The 24,357-nt window shown below is 39.0% G+C and overlaps 1 protein-coding gene across 6 annotated transcripts in view; it reads right to left on the minus strand.

Annotated features, from left to right (window-relative positions):
• The window catches only part of HMG20A (high mobility group 20A), a 99,234-nt gene extending 75,188 nt beyond the window's left edge, over nucleotides 1-24,046 (minus strand). For all 6 annotated transcript variants that reach the window (XM_066341761.1, XM_066341758.1, XM_066341759.1 and 3 more), the window contains exon 1: nucleotides 23,774-24,046. The gene's annotated coding sequence lies outside the window, so the exon portion shown is untranslated. The remainder of the gene's footprint in view (nucleotides 1-23,773) is intronic.
• Nucleotides 24,047-24,357: the final 311 nt, after the last annotated feature.

Genomic DNA, 24,357 nt, shown 5'->3' on the forward strand with positions numbered 1-24,357 from the left:
CTTCAGTTCTCAATCAAAACTCTATGCATATTAGCTGTGTGATTTTGGCAAGCAACTTAACCTAGGTATTTAAACATTCTGAGTTTCAATTTTAAGTAAAATGAAAATAACACTATCTCATAAAGTTGTGAGGATGTGAAAATTAAAAGAGATATGTCTATAAAATGTCTAGTAATAAAAAAAATGAGGGCTTACCAAGTATCACACACTTCATATGGATTTAATAACTTAATGGTCAAGTTATTATCTCCTATTTTCTGTTCAAGATCATGGAACAGTAAGTTAAGTGGTGAAGCTAGAATTTGAGTACTATCAATACTATTTCTATAATACTGCTTTAGTATTGTGCCTGACACCCATAAGTGCTCAATAAATGTCAGCTATTCTTATACAAGATATACAAGTGCTTCAGAAACATACACTGTTCATATCAGTTTTTGTACTTAGCTTTCTTCTGATTTTTCTCCTTTTCATTTTTGAAAACATCATTCTTTTTTTTTTAAAGAAATCTTCAGGATCATATAATGTTAGTGACAAAGTTGAGTGTGGGATGCAAGATGGTTGCTTATAAGGAAGATGCTATTATTATTTTTAGTTTTTCCATTGATTTGAGAGGGGAAGGGAAAGAGAGAAAGGGGAGGGAGAGAAAGCGAGAGAGAAGCATCAATTTATTGCTCCATTTAGTTGTGTACTCACTGATTATTTCTTGTACATGCTCTGACTGGGGATCAAATCTGAGACCTTAGTGCACTAGGATGACACTCTATCCACTGAGCCATCCAGCCAGGGCCTGAAAAATCGTTCTTATAATGTGCTTTAAAAGAAGCTATTGTGAAAAATGAATATCTAATGGTTTACTGAATGGACAGGTAATCCTCTGCTAAAACATTATTTTATTGCTGGAGATTTACAAGGTCCCATTTTTTAAAAAAGATTTTATTTATTGATTTTAGAGAGAGGAGAAAGAGAGAGGAGACAGAGAAGCAGGAAGCATCAACTCATAGTAGCTGTATGTGTCCTGACTGAGCAAGCCCAGGGTTTCAAACAGGCAACTTTAGCATTGTAGGTTGATGCTTTATCCACTGCGCCACTAACAGGCAGTTCCATTTTTAAAAATACAATATATATATATCAGTGCAGTCAACATTTTTTGTGTTTTTAACTATTTATTTAAAGTATTTGCTCAGAATAAAATCCTATCAGTGGAATTACTGGTTCAAGATTGCAAATTTTGTTCTGGCTGGGTAGCTCAGTTGGTTAGTCATCCCAGTATGCCAAGGTTGTGGGTTTGAACCCTTGTCACGGCACACACAAGAACCAACCAATGAATGCATAAATATGTCCAACAACAAATCAATGTTTCTCTTGCTCTCTAAAATCAGTAAAAAATTTTAAAAAGACTATGAACATTTTATTATTGTTGATACAACAGCTAATATTGTTTCTCCAAAGAGTTATAGTAATTGTGATATTAGCAGCATCAAAAATAAAAGGTTTGTGTCAAGAGAATAGGAAAATTAAAGCCATGGGGTATAGGAAAGAAGGAAGTATGATGATGTGAAACAGAAGGAAGATTTTTTGAGGCTAAATAAGAAAAAAGGGGAGCATCTAGATACTATTTCTTGTGAAAGAGGAGTATTAGTTTTACTTAAGGGAACAGGGATGGAAAAAAAGAGGACTGGCTTTTTTTTGAGAAGGCAAATGCTTAAATACAAATACACATACACAGACAGCACAGTCTTTCAAAAATAATGTTTCTATGATTGTTTTCAAAAGCTCTGAGTCTCCCACCCCCCTCAAAGCAATCCTGGTTACAGAAGCATTAGTTAGGTTAATTTATAGACAGACTGATATAGCAGAGTTCAATTTGATTTTCAGTATCACTTATTAATTTATTCCAGGGGTCGGGAACCTTTTTGGTTGAGAGAGCCATGAATGCCACATATTTTAAAATGTAATTCCGTTAGAGCAGTGGTTCTCAACCTTTCTAATGCCGTGACCCCGCAATACAGTTCCTCATATTGCGGTGACCCCAAACCAAAAAATAATTTTGGTGGCAACTTCATAACTGTAATTTTGCTACAGTTATGATTCAGAATGTAAATACCTGATATGCATTATTTATTTTCCGATGGCTTTAGGCGACCCCGCTGGGGTCGCGACCCACAGGTTGAGAACCGCTGCGTTAGAGCCATACACAGACCTGTGTACATTAGGCATTATCCAATAAAAATTTGGTGTTGTACCGGAGGACAGCTGTGATTGGCTCTAGCCACCCGCAACCATGAACGTGAGCAGTAGGAAATGAATGGATTGTAATACATGAGAATGTTTTATATTTTTAACATTTTTTTTTTTTATTAAAGATTTGTCTGCGAGACAGATGTTCCCGACCCCTGGTCTACTCTAACCTATCACCAAACATTTTGCAGTGTGGTGTTTGGATCTTTGTTATTGCTGTCTTAAAGATACAGAGAGAAATGATTTCCTTCAAGGAGACCATAATAAATTATAAAAATTGTATACAAAATTACAAAACAAGCATATATATTGTTGTTTTCACTTAGTTCAATTTAGTAAAATGTACTTGAAAGCAGGAGGCCTATATTCTAACATCCTCTGTGTCACTTACTTGGCATGTAATTTTGGCCCTTAGTTGCCTTATCTATATACGTATGTGTTGGGATTATATTTTATCTGACTAAAAGTCAGTAGAAGAGCATAGCGTCTCTTGTTTTATACTCCTCATCTTAAATTTGTTTAATGAGTATACTATACTTGAATAAAAAAGAAGCAATCTCTCTTCTTTTGCTAATGCTTGCTATACCTTGAGTATCTTACTAACCTTGTTATCATGTTAGACTTGAATTTATTATTTTAAAAGTTACTTTGGGCCATCTGTCTGCTCCTTCTACCATCAAATGAACCTCATTTTATACATCAAGGGCAGCTGATTTCCTACCACTTCCTTCCTCCCTCTACTTTGCTCCTATCTTAGATTTTGGGGCAGTAGGCACTTGCTCATCCAGGGAAAAATAGAGCATGAAAATGTGGGCTGAAAGAGAGACCTTCCTCTTTCTGCCTTTGTGCTTCAGCCTCTCCAATAAAAAGTTAAAAACCTTTTCTGCTGATTGCTTCATTACGTACACAGGTAAGTGCCTGACTGTCCAAGTTCCATTTCAGATTTCTCTTTCAGTTGCCGTGAGCCCCCGGTAAATTTTAGAAGTAATACAGAGGGATCATGGAGTAGGACAATGATCACTGGCCTTACGGTATTTAAATTCTGTTTCTATCACTTACCAGTTAAATGACTGTTAGCAAGAGACCTAACCTCTCTAAACCTCAATTTTCTCATATGCAAAATGAAGTCAATTAATACCTACAACATGGGATTATTAGAATTAAATTAGTTGAATGGGAACTGGAATTACAGCTAAATGTGGTTTGAATGTGAATGTTATTTACAAAATAAAGATAGCACCACTGAATAAAAGTAGGGTTAAATTCAGAGGTTAGCCCTGGTTGGAGCATCATCCCAACACACTGAGGTTGTGGGTTTGATCCCCAGTCAAGGCACATGGAGGAGTCAACCAATCATGGCATAGATAAGTGGAACAACAAATTGATGTTTCTCTAAAAAACAATAAATAAAATAGAATCTAGTTTGATTTCTAGGGTCCTTAAAAATCCATATCCTTCCAGATGGGGCCAAATATAAAGACTCTGAATTCCTTCATGCTCCAATAAATGCCAAGTCTATGGTATAGACACCTGCTTACAAAAATTAGGGGATATTTCAAGATGAATATGAAGCAATAAAAAAGCATTTGATTTTATTTTATTAAACAAGAACATCAGAAAAGCAAACAAGTCAAAGAAAGTTGTTCAATTATACAAATGAGATGCAAAACCAACTTTTATTTCATTGGTGAAAATGCACTATACAAAAGGCTTAAAGTACTGGAGTATCTACACATTCCCTGATCCTCTAATTTTTGTGGACAGTATATATTAAAAGCAATGACCAAAGGGAAGAATAATTTTGGGCCTATTCAATTAGCCAAAAAATTTGCTGGTGAAATTACAGTATAGTGGAAAAACACATTCATATATTGCCAGTGGCATCACTAATGAACACATCCTTTTGGGAAAATAATGTAGCTATTGTACAGACAACTATACAGTGCCCACACTCTTTGAACCAATATCCCACTTAAGATCTTATCCTAAGAAATAATTCAAATAAGACAAATAGCTGTAGTTTTACCTAATAGTGCCTGGTATATACACAAAAGGCACTCAATTATTTCTTCAAATGAATACCTTTATTTGTATTAACTTCTCCTAATCACTGCCCTTTCTAGTAAAATTCATCTATCTTCATCATCTGCGATTAGTTTTAGAATCAGACTTTGTCTAGTCTCTATTCTCTTACCTTCTTCAGGAGCTTCATTGTTTACTGTTATCAGACTCCCTCACCTTACGATCCTTCCACCCTCTGAACTCAGCTGACTGTCCTACAGAAACTCATTTGGCTATATACTGTATAAATCAGCGGTTCTCAACCTGTGGGTCGCGACCCCGGCGGGGGTTGAACGACGAAAACACAGGAGTTGCCTAAAGCCATCGGAAATACATATTTTATTTAAAAATGTATTGTATAATAAATACATATTTTATTTAAAAATGTATTGTATAATAAATATGTATTTTATTTAAAAATGTATTGTATAATAAATATGTATTTTCCAATGGCTTTAGGCGACCCCTGTGTTTTGGTCGTTCAACCCCCGCCGGGGTCGCGACCCACAGGTTGAGAACTACTGGTGTAAATGAATCAAAATGAATCTGAAGGTTTCTTCTAGATTGTAAGTCCCCCTTTGTCAACACCCTTCTAGTCTAAACATTCATCTCACTGCCTGCTTCATTAAGACAAAAGATAGCCTGAAACATTCATATCCATCCTCACCTCATCCTCAACATACCTCTAGCCCTGTACCTACCCACTTAGATTTCCCTCTCCGATCTGAGGAAGAGTTACTTCCTCCTGGCTTTCATATATCTTGTTTCCTCCTTTTAGCCCTGCCCCAAATTTTCCATTCAAATTTAAATTATCACTCCCATTTCTTTTTGAGATGTAATTCACATGCCACAAATTTCACCTTTTTAGTGTACAAATCATTGGGTTTTTAAAAATATATTGCTATACAAGGTATTTTAGTATCAAGGTTGTGCAAACATTGCCACCATCTTTTTTTAAAAATTTTATTTATTAATTTTACAGAGAGAGGAAAGAGGAGAGTGATAACTATGGACTCATAGTCACTTCATTTTAGATGTTCATTGCTTACTTGTCATATGTGCCTTGACTGAGCAAGCCCAGGGTTTTGAACTGGTCATGACCTCAGTGTCCCAGGTTGATGTTCTAGCCACTGTGCCACCACAAGCCAGACAGCATCACTATCTAATACTATCTAACATTTTCATCACTCCCAAAAGAGACTCTGTACACATTAGCATCTTTCCTCATCCCCAGCTACTGGCATCCACTAATGCTTTTCGTCTCTATGAGGTGAATGTTCACACTAAAAGGGTGTTGACAAAGGAGGAAATCTTAGAATCTTGAAGAAAGCTTCAGATTTTTTTAAAAAAGGTTTTACTTATTGATTTTAGCGTGAGTAGAGAGAGAAATGGGAGGGAGGAGCAGGAAGCATCAACTTGTAGTAGTTGTTTCTCACATGTGCCCTGACCAGGCAAGCCCGGGGTTTTGAACCGGTGACCTCAGCATTCTAGGTTAACACTTTATCCACTGTGCCAGCACAGGTCAGGTCAGATTTCTTTTCGATTAGGTCAAGGACATAGTATTCTAGACATCTCATATAATTGAAGTCGTGCAGGCCTTTCGTGCCTGGCTTCTTTTACTGCAGTGCAATATTTCTAAGTTTCACCCATGTTATAGCATGTATCACTACTTCATTTGTTTTTCTTGCTGTTGATCCATCAACTGATGAACATTTGGGTCTGTTTCTATTTCTTGGCTCTTATGAAAAATTCTGCTATAAATATGCATGTAAAAATTTTTTTGTGACTGCCTGACCTGTGGTGGCGCAGTGGACAAAGTGTTGACCTGGAACACTGAGGTTGCCAGTTCGAAACCCTGGGCTTGCCTGATCAAGGCATGTATGGGAGTTGATGCTTCCTGGTCCTCCCACCTTTTCTCTCTCTTCCTTTCTCTCTCTCTCTTTATTCATGAAAAATGAATAAATAAAATCTTAAAAAGTTATAAAAAAAAAAATTTCTGTGACTCCAGTTTCAGTTTTCCCAGATACTTATACCTAGGGGTAGAATTGCAATTTAAGCATCTCTCAATATCCAAATCTACTGTTTCTGAGTTCAGAAAGCCTAATATATTTCTCACAAAGCAAACAGCTCTGTACTGACTTCTACCTTCATGCAAACACCTGCAGTCTTCTGAGTCTGCACACATTATTTACATATCCTTTCCGATTAAACTGAGGGCAGGGGTCAGTTCTCATAGTTCAGAGCATATAGTAGGTTTTCAATATATGCTCATTGACATATTGACACCCGGGAATACCGACAAATGAGAAAACAATGACTTATTTACTCTTTCATTGAATAGGTATTTGAATATCTATTTTATGCTGGTCACTGTGCTTAATATTGGGCATAAATAGTGGACAAAACGTATTGATTAATTTCATCTTACCCCAAGTGGCAGTTCAACTCCACAAATATTTTCTGAATACTTACAATCTGAATGGCATTGTGCCAGGTATAACAGGAGACAAGATAGGAATAAGATGCAGCCTGAAGTCTTTTATGGCAGTACAGAAACACTACGTACAATAAGAATGATAGAGCCTGACCAGGCGGTGGCGCAGTGGATAGAGCGTCAGACTGGGATGCAGAGGACCCAGGTTCAAGATCCCGAGCTCGCCAGTTTGAGCGCGGGCTCATCTGGTTTAAGCAAAATCCCACCAGCTTGAACCCAAGATCGCTGGCTCCAGCAAGGGGTTACTCAGTCTGCTGAAGGCCCGCAGTCAAGGCACGTTTGAGAAGACAATCAATGAACAACTAAGGTGTTGCAACGCGCAACAAAAAACTAATGATTGATGCTTCTCATCTCTCTCCTTTCCTGTCTGTCCCTGTCTATGTCTCTCTCTGTCTCTGTAAAAAAAAAAAAAAAAAGAATGATAGAAACCAGCAGCAGCACTAGATATTAAGTGCCATAAAAAAAGCACAAAATGAAGGGGCAACAAATAGTATATACATTGTTGAGAGAGTGGAAAGAAAAGATAGTCATTAGGAAATAAACTTGCTCACAAAAATTAGGGGATATTTCAAAATGAATGTGAAGCGGTAAAAAAGAGAAGCATTTGATATTTTTTTTATTAAATAAGAGCATCAGAAAAGCAAAGGACAAGTCAAAGAAAGTTTGATTATGCAGATGAGATGCAAAACCAACTTTTATTTCACTGGTGAAAATGCACTATACAAAAGGCTGAAAGTACTAGAGTATGTGCATGTTCCTTGATCCCATAATTTTTGTGAGCAGTACACTTCTTGAAGTTGAAGGTGGTACCTAGAAAGAGCCTTAGAGAAGGTGCATTTTGATAGGGATTCTTGGGAAAAGAGAAAGTATTTCAGACAGAGGAGAGCATTAACAAAGATAGAAAGGCTGGATACAGTGCAGAATTATTTTTCCAGAAACCAATCCAGTTAGGAATGTGTCAATAGGCAATAGAGACATGGTCACACTGTGAAGGACCTTGAATGTTAGGCTAGCATTTAAATAGGTTTAGAAAAATGATTCCATGTCTTCTTATAAAAATTTAAATTACTTTAGGGACTCCAACTTTTCTTAAAACTTGTTATGTATATTTTCTAAAGTGATCAGTGAAAATAATGATATCTACTCACAAGAAACTAAAAATAGAATCTTGACTGATAAATGAGCATCTTGCTAGGGAAAGAGAATTTCAATAATCCTAGTCCTGTATCCCACACTTCTGGGAATATGTAACCCTTAAAACAGACATGAGGGCAAATCCTAATAGCAGAATAGCAGAAGACTGAGGGAAAGATAGTTAACATTCTAACACCAGGCTGTGCTAGGTGATTCACATATCATGTCCTTGACACATCAAACAAGCCCATTTAGGTTTATGGCAACTGAAATTGCCCAATGTTGTCTAGCTTGCAGGCTTAGCAAGTAAATGTTGACAGCAGTTTTGAACCCAGGCCTGCCTAATTCATTTTTTCCCCACTGTTCACTTTTATTTGTCCTTAACCATACAAAGGATTCTAAGATGGCAGGATTACCATGCTTGTGTCAATGAAAAGGGCTGAATATTAACAGATGGTCTTACATGGTCTGGATAAAACTTAGGCTGAAATATTTAAAACTGAGTTTAGAATGGCTTAGAGATCAAGACCAAGAGAGATCAAATTTAGGGCTGCTTCTTGATCCAATCTGAGCAATGATTATACTATAGATCTTATGTAGGAATACCAAGGGAGCAAAATTCCAGATTTAATTTGGAAATTAGAATAAACTTAGAGATTTAGATATTTGTCTGTATTCCCTAGGACAGTGATTAGCACATAGTACGCAGTCAATAAACTTCCGTTGAAATAATGACAGTCATTAAGAGGCATTCTCATTTGAATACTCTTAAAGGCCTTGAAACAGAGAGAGAGACAGCCGAGTTGTAAGTTTAAAAACCATTCAAGTTGCAAGGATACTCTTAAAGCTAGACCTCATGGCAAAAACTAATAAAACAACAAAGAACAGGCAATAGTTTAAAAACATTAGCATGACTTTTCAAAGGCCAGCAGACAAAAGAATGAAAAGACATGTTTGTATTATATATGGTATCTATCTAGCACTCTGTGGGTTATCAAACTTCAGTGTGATGGAATTCAGAATTTTGACTTACTATTTTAATATTTCAAACTGCTATAAGCAGTGTAATCAATTACTGCTTTTGCAAAAAAAATGGTTATCTCATCTAAATACTCTAAAAAATGGACGTTATTTTTTTATAATTTCCTTTTGTTTTTTAAAATTCATTCATTTTAGAGACAGGGGGAGATAGAGAGAGAGATACAGATAGGGAGAGATGAAAGTGGGGGTAGAAGCAGGAAGCATCTTCTCCCCTATGTGCCTTGACCGGGCAAGCCTTGGGTTTCAAACCAGCAACCTCAGTGTTTCAGGTCTACACTTTATTCCCTGAGCCACCACAGGTCAGGGTACAGGTTCTTTATTATAGATGGCAAGTAATAAAATGAAAAATCTCAAATTCATTAACTCAAAGATAAAAATAAAATAAAAAGCCTTTGGAAGCAGCAAGTCTTCCCACAGAAACACTAGCGAATAAAGCAGGTTTCATAGTCCTTCCATTTTTCATAAGCTTTTCTAATATTTCTTTTTTGATGGAATCAATGAATTAACTGCCGTGTATCACAAACATCTTCTCTCAGATATGTGCTTTATATATTGCTTTCTTCCAAACAGATACTTCTTCAAGCTGCTTAAGTCTTTCAGCTGCAGCAATTTTTCTTATTTCTTTTACGTGGCATTTCTTCCAAGGAATAGCATAGAAACCAACTTAAATATTCCTTTGCTACCCAAAAAGTTTCCAAAATGCAACAGCAATGTATCTCAATCAATATTTTAACTTTTCTCTACCTTTTTCATTTCTCTCTCCAATCTTTACTTACTTCAGTTAATTCCTAATATTCCAGTTTAATCTTTCAGAATGATCACATATTTCCTTCTATATTACACTAATAGAGAAGAGAGCAAACACATTCTCTTCAATCAGTTAATTAATACTTGCTTGAGGCAGTCTACATATCCCTAACCTTATAAAAATAAGACATTAATCTGTCTCACCTTTTCAACCACTGCAGAAACTTTGTAGTCTTTAAAAAGATAACTCATTGATATTGGGATCTGAGATTTTTCTGTTTACAGTAAAATTTAGATAAAAAAGTATTTTCAAATAAACTCTAAACCAAATAACTTTTTAAAAATAATATATTTTATTCATTTTAGAGAGGAGAGAGAGAGAGAAAAGGGGGGAGGAGCAGGAAGACAGTACAGTGGTACCTTGAGATATGAGTTTTACTCGTTCTGTAACCGAGTTCATAAGTCAGTCAACTTGTATATCAAATTTCTCCCATTTAAAATAACTGAAATAGATTTAATCCATTACAGCCCTGTGAAACATCCCAAAACCATCCTAAATTATGAAAAAAAGACGTTTTTAATTAAGAAACACATAGAGAGGAGAGAGAGAGAGAGAGAGAGAGAGAGAGAGAGAGAAGGGGGAGAGGAGCAGGAAGCATCAACTCCCATATGTGCCTTGACCAGGCAAGCCCAGGGTTTTGAACCGACAACCTCAGCGTTTCCAGGTTGACGCCCCATCCACTGCGCCACCACAGGTCAGGCAAAAAATGCACTTTCTTAACTTTAAACTTAACCTAAGCTTAACATTACATATTTTTCATTTAATCATCACCTGTTTTTGCCCTTTTGGCTACACTTTCGGCACCTTCACTTGTAGGACTTTTGAATAAAAATCTATTCAAAGAGGTTTGCTTTTGCCTGCCTTTTAAAATGTTACGGAAATGTGACAAACAAGTGTCATTCAGAAGTGCTGAAGCACTACCAGTTGAAACTTTTTCTGGGTGTTTCTTTTCAATGAAACTTGAAAGCTTCTCCCACATTGCCAGCATGTCTTTAATTTCACTTGTAGAAATTACTTCCTCTGACTCTGCCGCCTCCTCCTCACTACTAATCTCTTGCAGAAGCTCCCTCTGTTGCATCATCTGTAGCTCCTTCAACTACTCAGTTGAGAGTTCCTCCTCATGTTCCTCCACAAGCTCATTTACCTCACCCTCATCTACCTCCAGACCCATCGACTTTCCGAGGGACACAATCTCCTCCAATGCTTCTACCTCACTCTCAGTTTCTGGTTCAAATTCTTTGAAGTCCCTGTCTGTAACATCATCAGGCCATAACTTTTTCCATGCCGAGTTCAAGGTTCTTCTTGTAACCTCTTGCCATGCCAAGTCAATAATGCATAAACATATCATGATGTTGTAGTGATCTTTCCAAAACTCTCGAAGGGTTAGATTTGTATTCTCAGTCACCACAAAGCAGTGGCAGATCAAGTGCTTTGTGTAAAGCTTTTTAAAGTTGGAAATGACCTGCTGATCTATAGGTTGCAAGATTGAGGTTGTGCTGGGTGGGAGGTAGAGGACTTTCACAAATTTGAACTCATCGAGAATGTCATCTTCAAGACCAGGTGGGTGGGCTGGAGCATTTTCAAGGATTAGTAATGCTTTCATTGGGAGTTTATTTTCTTGAAGATATTTCTTCACTGCAGGACCAAAGATGAGATTTACCCATTCAATAAAAAACTGCCACGTAACCCATGCCCTAGCATTGGCGCGCCAAGTAACCTGCAGTTTTTCATTAAGAATCCTGTGAGTCTTAAAGGATTTCAGAACGATATACTAGCAGTGGCATTACTTTACAGTCACTGCTAAACATTTGCACACAATGCAAGGGTCAGATGGTCCTTCATGGGTTTATGGCCTGGCAGCTTCTTCTCTTCTGCGGTGATGAAAGTCCTCCGGGGGCATTTCTTTCCAAAACAATCCTGTTTCGTCACAGTTGAACACTTGCTGAGGGATGTAACCTTCCTTTGTGATAAGCTCAGCAAAATGTGCAATGTACTCCTCAGCTGCCTTAACGTCAGCACTCGCAGCTTCACCATGCCTCACCATCGAGTGGATGCCAGATCTCTTGAAATTTTCAAACCAGCCGTGACTTGCCTTAAACGTATCTTCTGCTGCCTCTTTTTAGGTTGATGGTTCTTTCTTCTTCAAGTCGCTGTAAATAATACGTGCCTTTTTGCGTATTACAGTCTCTGTCACTATATCTCCTGCCAGCTCTTTCTCTTTCACCCACACCAGCAGAAGCTTCTCCATTTCTTCATGGATATTTGCCTTAATCGGGACAGACTTGTAGTTCCTTTCACTGGATTTGCGCTTTTGATGGCATCCTTTTGTTTAAGGATGGTACAAATTGTAGATGTATTGCGGTGGTACAGCCTGGCCAGTTCAATCACTTGTACACCACACTCATGTTTTTCTATTATTTCTTTACTTCTATCGACATCTTTCTCTTCTTCTTCTTACCACTGTCATTTACACTCACTTTCTTCGGCCCCATGATAGCACACAAAAAAAGTCAGTAAAAAATGCAAAAATGATGCAAGAACGAATACAGTGCACGAGATTCGACTTGATTCTGCGGGTAACGTGAGAAAGAATGATGCTGGTGTTGTGCTGCCATTGTGCTGCCGATACTGGACCCATGCGCCAACACGCCAACTAGTGGCAGCTTCCCGAATCACGACTTGTATCTCAGAATTTCGCTCAGATCTCGAACAAAAATATGGACCAAGTCATAGCTATATCTTTAAAAATTCGAATGTTGGTCTGTTTGTATCTCAAAGTACCACTGTAGCTGTTTCTTGTATGTGCCTTGACCAGGCAAGCCCAGGGTTTCAAACTGGTGACCTCAGCATTTCCAGGTCGACTCTTTATCTACTATGCCACCACATAGATAGGCAACAGTTCAAAAGGAAAAAATAAAAGGCTTTATTCTTTTAAAGATACTTGAAAGACATTACAATTCACCTGTTTTCTAAAAATTACTCAAGTTGTTGAGATTTCCTAAGCTCTAAATTGATTGATTCCTTCAGTTCACATCCTCCCACCCATGTATTGCAGTAGTTGAAAACAGAACCCAAGAAATCAAAACTTTTGTTATATATATCGTATTTTCTTGAATATAGGAAAAATAGAAAGTTCTTTCTTTTTCATCTTTTGTCCTTTGTGAGCCAATTTTCCCCCTAATTAAAATCTGAGCTGAATCTCATGATCCTTGTACTATGCTTTAAAACCAACAAGAACAGATACCATTTTTGAATCTACCTGAATTTAATTAAATTACAAAGGGAAAATGTACTAAAGTCTAACGTTCACAAATACTACACGTGATGTGCAAGAATTTTTGAGTGAATCTTTTTTTTTTTACAGAGACAGAGAGAGAGTCAGAGGGATAGATAGGGACAGACAGACAGGAACAGAGAGAGATGAGAAGCATCAATCATCAGTTTTTCATTGTGATACTTTAGTTGTTCATTGATTGCTTTCTCATATGTGCCTTGACCGCAGGCCTTCAGCTGAATGAGTAACCCCTTGCTCGAGCCAGCGAACTTGGGTCCAAGCTGGTGAGCTTTTTGCTCAAGCCAGATGAGCCCGTGCTGAAGCTGGCGACCTCGGGGTCTTGACCCAGGGTCCTTCCGCATCCCGGTCCGATGCTCTATACACTACCTGGTGAGGCAATGTGCAAGAATTTTTAAGGCTGAGGAAGTTGTTCTCAGGCACAGGACAGAACCAACAAGTCTAAGAATTTAAGATACCAATTATATTAGCTAAGGTAACACCAAGAATGTGAGTACTTCAGTATGATATTTTCATTTTGATAAGGTGAATGTGCCTCATAATTTATGTAAAACATCCAGCAGTATAATGAATGGTGGCTACAGAGTTACTGTACAATGTCCAGACAGAAATATAACACCTACCTCTCACCTTTTGAGTCAGCATGGCTTGACATGGAGAGCATTAAACTAAGTGAAATAAGCCAGTCAGAGAAAGGCAAGTGCCATTTGATTTCCCTTATAGTATATGGAATCTAAAGAACAACATAAAGTAACAAAATAGAAACAGACTCATATAGAGAACATACTGACAGCTGTCAGGGGTGGGTGTCCCAGTAAAGCTTGAACTCTAAGTGGATCAGGTGTCCCGGATTCAACTTCCCGGTGCAGTGGGACACTCCTGCTCAACAGCAGGGCAGGCAGCCTCTTCGAGACTACTCTTTTTTTTTTTTTGATATAAATAATTATATTTTTTAATGGGGCGACATCAATAAATCAGGATACATATATTCAAAGATAACATGTCCAGGTTATCTTGTCGTTCAATTATGTTGCATACCCATCACCCAAAGTCAGATTGTCCTCTGTCACCTTCTATCTAGTTTTCTTTGTGCCCCTCCCCCTCCCCCTTTCCCTCTCCCTTTCCCCCCTCCCCCCTGTAACCACCACACTCTTATCAATGTCTCTTAGTTTCACTTTTATGTCCCACCTACGTATGGAATAATGCAGTTCCTGTTTTTTTTCTGATTTACTTATTTCACTTCGTATCATGTTATCAAGATCCTACCATTTTGCTGTAAATGATCCGATGTCATCATTTCTTATGGCTGAGTAGTATTCCATAGTGTATATGTGCCACATCTTCTTTATCCAGTCATCTATTGACGGGCTTTTTGGTTGTTTCCATGTCCTGGCCACTGTGAACAATGCTGCAATGAACATGGGCCTGCATGTGTCTTTACGTATCAATGTTTCTGAGTTTTTGGGGTATATACCCAGTAGAGGGATTGCTGGGTCATAAGGTAGTTCTATTTTCAGTTTCTTGAGGAACCACCATACTTTCTTCCATAATGGTTGTACTACTTTACATTCCCACCAACAGTGTATGAGGGTTCCTTTTTCTCCACAACCTCTCCAACATTTGCTATTACCTGTCTTGTTAATAATAGCTAATTGAACAGGTGTGAGGTGGTATCTCATTGCAGTTTTGATTTGCATTTCTCTAATAGCTAAGGAAGATGAGCATCTTTTCATATATCTGTTGGCCATTTGTATTTCTTCCTGGGAGAAGTATCTGTTCATATCCTCTTCCCATTTTTTTATTGGATTGTTTCTTTGTTTGTTGTTGAGTTTTATGAGTTCTTTGTATATTTTGGATATTAGGCCCTTATCTGAGCTGTTGTTTGAAAATATCATTTCCCATTTAGTTGGCTTTCTGTTTATTTTGTTATCAGTTTCTCTTGCTGAGCAAAAACTTCTTAGTCTGATGTAGTCCCATTCATTAATTTTTGCCTTCACTTCTCTTGCCTGTGGAGTCAAATTAATAAAATGCTCTTTAAAAACCAGGTCCAGCCCTGGCTGGTTGGCTCAGCAGTAGAGTGTCGGCCTAGCGTGCGGAGGACCCGGGTTCGATTCCCAGCAAGGGCACACAGGAGAAGCACCCATTTGCTTCTTCACCAATCTGCTGCGCTTTCCTCTCTGTCTCTCTCTTCCCCTCCCGCAGCCAAGGCTCCATTGGAGCAAGGATGGCCCAGGCGCTGGGGATGGCTCTGTGGACTCTGCCTCAGGCGCTAGAGTGGCTCTGGTCGCAACATGGCGACCCCCAGGATGGGCAGAGCATCGCCCCCTGGTGGGCAGAGTGTCGCCCCATGGTGGGCGTGCCGGTCGGGCACATGCGGGAGTCTGACTGTCTCTCCCTGTTTCCAGCTTCAGAAAAAAAATGAAAAAAAGAACAAAAACAAAAACCCAGGTCCATGAGTTGAGTACCTATGTCTTCTTCTATGTACTTAATTGTTTCAGGTCTTATGTTTAGATCTTTGATCCATTTTGAGTTAATTTTAGTACAGGGGGACAAACTGTAGTCCAGTTTCATTCTTTTGCATGTGGCTTTCCAGTTTTCCCAGCACCATTTGTTGAAAAGGCTTTCTTTTCTCCATTGTGTGTTGTTGGCCCCTTTATCAAAAATTATTTGACTATATATATGTGGTTTTATTTCTGGACTTTCTACTCTGTTTCATTGGTCTGAGTGTCTATTTTTCTGCCAATACCATGCTGTTTTGATTGTTGTGGCCCTATAATAGAGTTTGAAGTCAGGTATTGTAATGCCCCCAGCTTCATTCTTTTTCTTTAGGATTGCTTTGGCTATTCGGGGTTTTTTATAGTTCCATATTAATCTGATGATTTTTTGCTCTATTTCTTTAAAAAATGTCATAGGAATTTTGATGGGAATTGCATTAAATTTGTATATTGCTTTGGGTAATATGGCCATCTTGATTATATTTATTCTTCCTAACCAAGAACAAGGTATATTCTTCCATCTCATTATATCTTTTTCGATTTCCCTTAACAATGGTTTATAGTTTTCATTATATAAGTCCTTTACATTCTTTGTTATGTTTATTCCTAAGTATTTTATTTTTTTGTTGCAATCGTGAAGGGGATTATTCTTTTGAGTTCGTTTTCAATTGTTTCATTGTTGGCATATAGAAAGGCTATTGACTTCTGTATGTTAATTTTGTATCCTGCGATCTTACTGTATTGGCTTATTGTTTCTAGTAGTCTTTTTGTGGATTCTTTGGGGTTTTCGATGTATAGGATCATATCATCTGCAAAAAGTGATACCTTTACTTCTTCTTTTCCGATATGGATGCCTTTTATTTCTTTGTCTTGTCTGATTGCTCTGGCTAGAACAGGGGTCTCAAACTCGCGGCCCGCCCACCAATTTTGTGCGGCCCGCAGACTAATCCATGAAGTTTGATTAGTCTATGGGCCGCACAAAATTGGTGGGCGGGCCGCATGCGGCCCGCGGGCCACGAGTTTGAGACCCCTGGGCTAGAACCTCTAGTACCACATTAAATAAGAGTGGAGAGAGTGGACAACCCTGTCTTGTTCCTGATTTAAGGGGGAAAGCCTTCAGTTTAGTGCCATTTAATATGATGTTAGCTGATGGTTTATCATATATGGCCTTAATCATGTTGAGATATTTTCGTTCTATACCCATTTTGTTGAGAGTCTTAAATATAAAATTGTGTTGTATTTTATCAAAAGCCTTTTCTGCGTCTATTGATAAGATCATGTGGTTTTCGTTCTTTGTTTTGTTGATATGGTATATTACGTTAACCGTTTTACGTATGTTGAACCATCCTTGAGATTCTGGGATGAATCCCACTTGATCATGATGTATTATTTTTTTAATATGTTGTTGTATTTGAATTGCTAGCATTTTGTTTAGTATTTTAGCATCTGTATTCATTAGAGATATTGGTCTGTAGTTTTCTTTTTTTGTGCCATCCTTGCCTGGTTTTGGTATGAGGGTTATGTTGGCCTCATAAAATGTGTTTGGAAGTATTGCTTCTTCTTCAATTTTTTGGAAGACTTTGAGTAGAATAGGAACCAAGTCTTCTTTGAATGTTTGATAAAATTCACTCGTATAGCCACCTGGGCCTGGACTTTTATTTTTGCGGAGGTTTTTAATGTTTTTTTCTATTTCTTCTCTACTAATAGGTCTGTTTAGGGTTTCTGCTTCTTCTTGACTCAGTCTAGGAAGGTGGTATTGTTCTAGGAATTTATCCATTTCTTCTAGATTGTTGAATTTAGTGGCATAAAGTTTTTCATAGTACTCGAAAATAATTCTTTGTATATATCTACGGTGCCTGTGGTGATTTCTCCTCTTTCATTTTGGATTTTGTTTATATGAGTTCTTTCTCTTTTTTCCTTGGTAAGTCTTGCCAAAGATTTGTCAATTTTGTTGATCTTTTCACCTTGTTCTATTAATTTTTTCTATAGTTTTTCTGTTCTCTATTTCATTTATTTCTGCTCTGATTTTTATTATCTCCTTTCTTTGGCTGGTTTTGGGTTGTCTTTGTTCTTCTTTTTCTAGTTCCTTAAGGTGTGAAGTTAAGTGGTTCACTTGGGCTTTCTCTTGTTTGTTCATATATGCCTGAAGTGATATGAACTTCCCCCTTATCACTGCTTTTGCTGCATCCCATAGATTCTGATATGTCATATTGTCATTTTCATTAGTCTGTATATATCTTTTGATCTCTGCACTTATTTCTTCTTTGACCCATTCATTTTTTAAAAGTATGTTGTTTAGTTTCCACATTTTTGTGGGATTTTTTTCCTCTTTTTTGCAGTTGAATTCTAGTTTCAAGGGTTTATGATCAGAAAATATGCTTGATACAACTTCGATTTTTCTGAATTTGCTGATGTTGTTTTTGTGGCCCAACATATGGTCAATTCTTGAGAATGATCCATGTACACTGGAGAAAAATGTATACTCAGTCACTTTGGGATGAAATGTCCTGTAGATGTCTATCATATCCAGGTGCTCTAGTGTTTTTTTTAAGGCCACTATGTCTTTGTTGATTCTCTGTTTGGATGACCGATCTAGAGCCGTCAGCGGTGTATTGAGGTCTCCAAGTATGATTGTGTTTTTGTCAGTTTTTGTTTTAAGGTCAATAAGTAGTTGTCTTATATATTTTGGTGCTCCTTGGTTTGGTGCATATATATTAAGAATTGTTATGTCTTCTTGATTCAGTGTCCCCTTAGCCATTATGAAATGGCCATTTTTGTCTCTGAGTACTTTTGCTGTCTTGTAGTCAGCATTATCAGATATGAGTATTGCTATGCCTGCTTTTTTTTGGATGTTATCTGCTTGGAGTTTTGTTTTCCAGCCTTTCACTTTGAATTTGTTTTTATCATTGTTACTTAGATGAGTTTCCTGTAGGCAGCATACAGTTGGATTTTCTTTTTTGATCCATTCGAATACTCTGTGCCTTTTTATTGGTGAGTTTAATCCGTTTACATTTAGTGTAATTATTGACAGTTGTGAGTTCCCTATTGCCATTTTATATATTGCTTTCTGTTAGTTTTGTGTCTTGTTTGATCCTTCTCTTTCGTTTTTCTATCTTTTGTTTTTATTTGGTTGTATTCCATACATCTTTCCTCTTTTGCTATCTTATTTATCTCATGTGCTTCTGTGGTGGTTTTTTCAATGGTGGTTACCTTTAAGTAATGAAAAGGGTTCCTACCCTGTTCATTGTAGCGAACTATTTTGTGAGTACTTTTGCACTCCATCGTCCTTTGCTACTGTTAATCTCCATCTTCTCTCCCCCTTTCTTTTTGTTGTCACAGTTTAAATTTGGTTTTATTGTGTTCTTCTTGGAGCTTTTACTTGTGGCTTTTTTTTTTGTTCTTTGTATCAGATTGGAGAACCCCCTTTAGTAATTCCTGGAGTGGAGGTTTTCTGATGATAAATTCCCTCATCTTTTCTCTATCTGTGAATGTTTTTATTTCTCCTTCATATTTGAAGGATAGCTTTGATGGGTATAGTATTCGTGGCTGAAAGTTCCTCTTTGAGGACTTTAAATATTGGGGTCCACTCTCTTCTAGCTTGTAGAGTTTCTGCTGAGAAATCTGATGATAATCTAATGGGCCTTCCTTTATATGTTGTATTCTTTTCCCTGGCTGCCTTGAGAATTTTTTCTTTGCCGTTGGTTTGTGCCAATTTCATTATGATATGCCTTGGAGTAGGTTTGTTGGGGTTAAGAAAACTCGGAGTTCTGTTTGCTTCTTGAATTTGAGGCTTTAGTTCTTTCCACAGGCTTGGGAAGTTCTCATCTATTATTTGTTTGAGTATGGTCTCCATTCCATTTTCTCTCTCTTCTCCCTCTGATATACCTATTATTCTTATGTTATTCTTTTTGATGGAGTCAGATAATTCTTGTAGGGCTATCTCATTTTTTTAAATTTTTGAGTCTCTTTCTTCTTCTCTCTGTTGTGCCTCAAGTTGCTTGTCTTCTATTTCACTAATCCTGTCTTCTATCTGACCTGTTCTATTAGCTAAGCTTGTTACTTCATTTTTCAGCTCGTGAATTGAGTTTTTCATCCCTGTTTGATTTGTTTTTATAGTTTCAAGTTCCTTGGAAATATATTCTTTGTGTTCATTGAGTTGTTTTCTGAGCTCCCTAAATTGCCTTTCTGTGTTTTCTTGTATATCTCTGAGTATTTTTAGAATTTCTATCTTAAATTCTCTGTCATTTAGCTCCAAGGTTTCCAATATATTAAATTTTTTCTCCATAGATTTTTCCTCATCTAGCTGTGTTACCTCTCTTTCTTTTGTATCTATGATATTCGATTTTCACTTCCTTAATGGCATCTGAGGGTGGTTTTGTTGATAGTATTAATGAGATTTAATAAAGAATAAACAGTTTAAAAAATAAAAAATCGAAGAGTTGGTTTTTTTAGAAAAATTAATAATGAAATAAAGAAAAATAAAATAAAATAAAAATTAAAAAAAAAGGAAATTATTCCCCCCCCTCCTTTTTTCCTCTCCTCTCCTTTCCCCTCTTTCTTGAGAAAATCTTGTGGAACTGTGAATTATAACAATGCCTGTAATGGAGGGCCTGAATTGGGGAAAAGTAATAAAGGGGGGGGGGAAAGAAAGAAAAAAGAAGGGGGTATGGACCCACAAAAAGCAAATAAGAAAAAAATTTGGGTCAAGAATAAAATGATTTGCTTTTAGGTGTTGGTTGACTAAGAGTTATGATGAGAGGAATAAGAGGGAAACAGAAAAATGGGGGGACAAATTAAAAAATTACTATTGTATTTCGTGGTACAAGAACTAGATAAAATGGAGAGCCAGGGATGGGAGCACTGCTAGTGAGTTAAAAAGGTGAAGTAAAAACCCCCCAAAATGCCACAAACATAAGTTTGAGTCCCAGATAAGATAATTTGTTTGTTATTGAGGTTTGAATGAGAGGAGATGTAAAGGAGAAAGGAAGAAACTAATATAGAGGGAGAAAAGAAACAGAGAGAGAGAAAAAAAAAGAGAACCACTAAAAGAAGAAAAAAGGAAAAAGAGAAGAGAGAGAGAGAGAGAGAGAGAGAGAAAGAGTTAAGGGTTTTGGAGTGCAACCCTCATAGAGAGAAAGGAAGAAGAAAGAAAAGATATTGGGAGATGTAACACTTATGGGTAGTGTAGTTCAAGGAGAGGAGAGAGTAAGACCGGCAGAGAGTTAATCGGCCAAATTGGAGGAGGAAAAAAAAAAATCAAGAATGAAGAGAAACAAACAAACAAATATAATAAAATGGGATAGGTTATAAAGTCTGCAGATTATTCTTGATTTTGAGAGGTTATCTTCTTACTTTTTCTTTTCTCTCCCTCTTCCTGGTCGGTGACTTTGTACCCCAGGTTCTGCCCCTTTGGCACGCTCAGGTAGAGGTTTGCAGTTGATAAGTCTCTATGGCGATGTCATGTATTGTGCTTTAGTCTTGTTGGCAGTAGAGGCTCATTAGCATTTATAGGCTCCGACAGTGAGAGTCCGTGTTCCTGGAGCCTTTCTCCTAGTCTTTCCTTCCTCAATTAGTAGCCTGATAATCCGGCTATGGGGTTGCTGCTGCCTCTGCCTGGATAGTAAGAGGCTCAAAGAGCTGGCAACTCCCCACTCTATTTCCACTCAGCACAGGGCTCTGGGTAAGGCTTAGTCAGTCAGAACTGCTAGCATAATCAGGCGGGGCTTCCGCCCACTCAAAGACCTCTGGCTCTGCCACGCTGTCCGGTAACACAGGCGGGCGCCCACTCCCGGGGCGCTTGGAGGAAACTCTCGCTCACTATCTGCGCGCGCAGACCAGGATATCAGGCCGGCAGTCTCACACTCTGAGTGAAACCCCCAACTGCATGGAAAAGTTTCAGCGCTGGAATTGGCTCTCGCTCCGTCCCCATGCGCGGCTTTTGCAAGGCGCTGGGGCGGCCCGAGATTCCGCTTTGGCCCACACAAAAGCCCCTGACTCTGCCCCTCTGTGCGATAACACGGGTGCGCACTGCCGAGGCACTCGGAGGAATCTCTCGCTCACTATTTGCGCGCGCAGGCCAGGATATCAGGCCGGCCGCGTTTCCCCCACCAGCACGGAAAAGTTCCACCGTTGGAATTAGTTCTCGCTCCCTCCCGTGAGCAGCTTTCCCAGGGCGCTGGGGCTGCCCGGAGATTCCGCTTTCAGCCCACACAAAGGCCTCTGCCTCTGCCTCTCTTTGGGACAACACGGGCGCGGACTCCCGGGGCTTTGGAAGAAATTTCTCGCCCACTATCTGCGCGCGCCGACCAGGGGATTGGGGAAAATGGCTGCCCCGCTTGTCTTTCTTTGTCTGGGTTTGGCGCGAGTATTAGCTTGTATTGCCCGGGTTGCCACAGCAACAGTTTTTCCTCGGCTTGAATCTCCATGCCACAGCCTGGTTCGGTCGTTTGTGCCGCGGCCTGGATCTATTCACCTCCTTTGCCCGCCTCAGTTTCTATATTCACAGTTCCCAGTGAAAGCTACCCTGTTTAGGTTAGTGAGGAAGGCGGAGCATTTCTTACTCCCTATTTCCTTCGGGGTTTGGTTATATATTTAGCCAATTTTTCGCTCGACCATACCTTTGGGTGTATTGCGAAACATCTGGAGGCTCCAAGGATAGGTTTTTCTGTTTCTGGTTGAAGATCTTGTTGAGTTTTGGGGGAGATTTATTGGTATCGCTTCCTACCCTGCCATTACTCTGATGTCATCTCTCCAAGACTACTCTTGAGGTGGCTATGAGGAATTGTACTTACTTGTTCCGAGACCAATTGCCACCGGAGGAAAGACATGACCGACACACTAGTAGCAAGAATCACACAGGCAGTTTATTACTCACAAATCCTTAAGGCGTGCCTGGGTACAGCTTAATGGGGCCCTGTTGGCATGCTCCTCTCAGTTATCCTTGGTCAGAGAAGCATGGAGACAGTCCATGTTCAATGTTGGAGTCTGGGTGACTACTGCAGGAAGGGGCTCCCTTTGCTTTAGTACCTTAGATTATCACATCAAACCACCTTTTTGGGAGTTCTAGCAGGAAGCCCTTTTTATGTTAATCTACAGAAATGTCATATCAAGCCATTTTTAAGGTGTTCCTAGGGAAGCCACTTTTTATCTATATATAACTTTGCACACACACTGTGTCTATCATATCTGTACACATTAGATTAATTCCCACCCAGAGGACTTTTAACATTATATCCTAACTTATTTCTATATATCTTCCATATTTTTCTATATTTCTATTTATTTAGTTACTATAACACTATATTACTGTAACAGAAGGCCTTGCTTAGATGGGTGGAAAAGTTAAAGGATTAAGCAAAATAAAAAAATAACTCATAGACACAGACAACAGTATAGTGATTACAGGGGAGAGGGAGAGGGAGAGGGAGGGAGAGACGGGGAGAGAGGGGGCACAGGGGGCGAGGTGTAAAAGAGTAAAGAGGGATACATGGCGATGGAGGAAGACTTGACTTGGGGTGGTAAACACACAATATAACATACAGGTGATGTATCATAGAACTGTAAAACCTATATAATTTTATTAACCAATGTCACCCAATTAATTCACTGAAAAACAGCTCATTGTAAAAATTAAGGTGATGAATAAACCTTCTAACGCGCGCGCACACACACCCCCACACACCACCTAACTGGCGGGCACGGGATGGTGTGAGTAGCAGTAGTTGGCAATTACGGGCCACACCTGAAAATGTGCCATTTCACATAGAATTTTTAATAAGGGGTTTGGACTTCTTTGAAGAACGAATTAAGAAAATGCTGCCGAAGAGAAAATTGTCCATGTTGCACGTTAAAACCGCACGAACATTCTGACTGCATGCAGGGTTGTTATCAGCAGCACAAATAGGTGCAGCAACCAAACTTTTCAGAAACACAATCCCTCAAACGGTACAACATGGTCGGCGCAAATGGCACCAAGCACTACCTCTTCCAACCCGAGCCAGCACAGGAAGTGGGTGGGCCACCGTGCAACATCACCACGCCTTAAAGGAAATGAGTTGTGTCACCACCTCCGCGAGGGCGGCCTTCCTCCCCTCCCCCAAACGGAAGTCAGAGGCCTCCATTCAGTCGGCCTCAAATGGAGACAAACCAATTAACAACAGCAAAAGAGTGGAAGGCACGTGCGCTGCAACGTCTCCTAGCTTACTGACCTGCTGATGACAGAAGCCGGCAGTGCATAGAGGACAATTCTTTGAGCTCCCTCTTAGACGCATTCACTCTTCGTCGGCGTCTCACAACTGGACATAAATTCCTCCGCAGTGCTTCATTTTTTTTAAATGTCCTTTCTTTCCGTTTATTTACTCTCTTAACCACCTTCTGTTACCGCAATAACACAGACTCGTTTCGGTGAGAAGAGCGCAATATTACGCCTGACCCCTCCAGAGAAACGAAGGGATTATTTTGTCCCAATGCGGCAAAGAGGCCTGCGTGATCACGCAAGCGAGTGTCACGTTCGCAGAGCCTTCTGGGGGATGTAGTGTTTTTCACTGCTGTAGGCCTTCGGGGAATATTGGGACTGACATTGGCGACTACTGTCTACTGGCGCCTCTGAGAACGCAAGTTCTGTGTTCCGCGGCAGGCTGACCGAGGGTCAAGGGCAGTGGTCGGCAAACTCAGTCAACAGATCCAAATATTAACACCCAAACGGGCCAACACAGAATTTCCCTTCTCAGGAACTTGATTGAACTGAAGTTTCCCTCCGCCTCGCCCCAGGTTCTAGTCGTCTCGCCCTCCT

The sequence above is a fragment of the Saccopteryx leptura genome, chromosome 6, assembly GCF_036850995.1.
Source record: "Saccopteryx leptura isolate mSacLep1 chromosome 6, mSacLep1_pri_phased_curated, whole genome shotgun sequence".
NCBI lineage: Eukaryota > Metazoa > Chordata > Mammalia > Chiroptera > Emballonuridae > Saccopteryx > Saccopteryx leptura.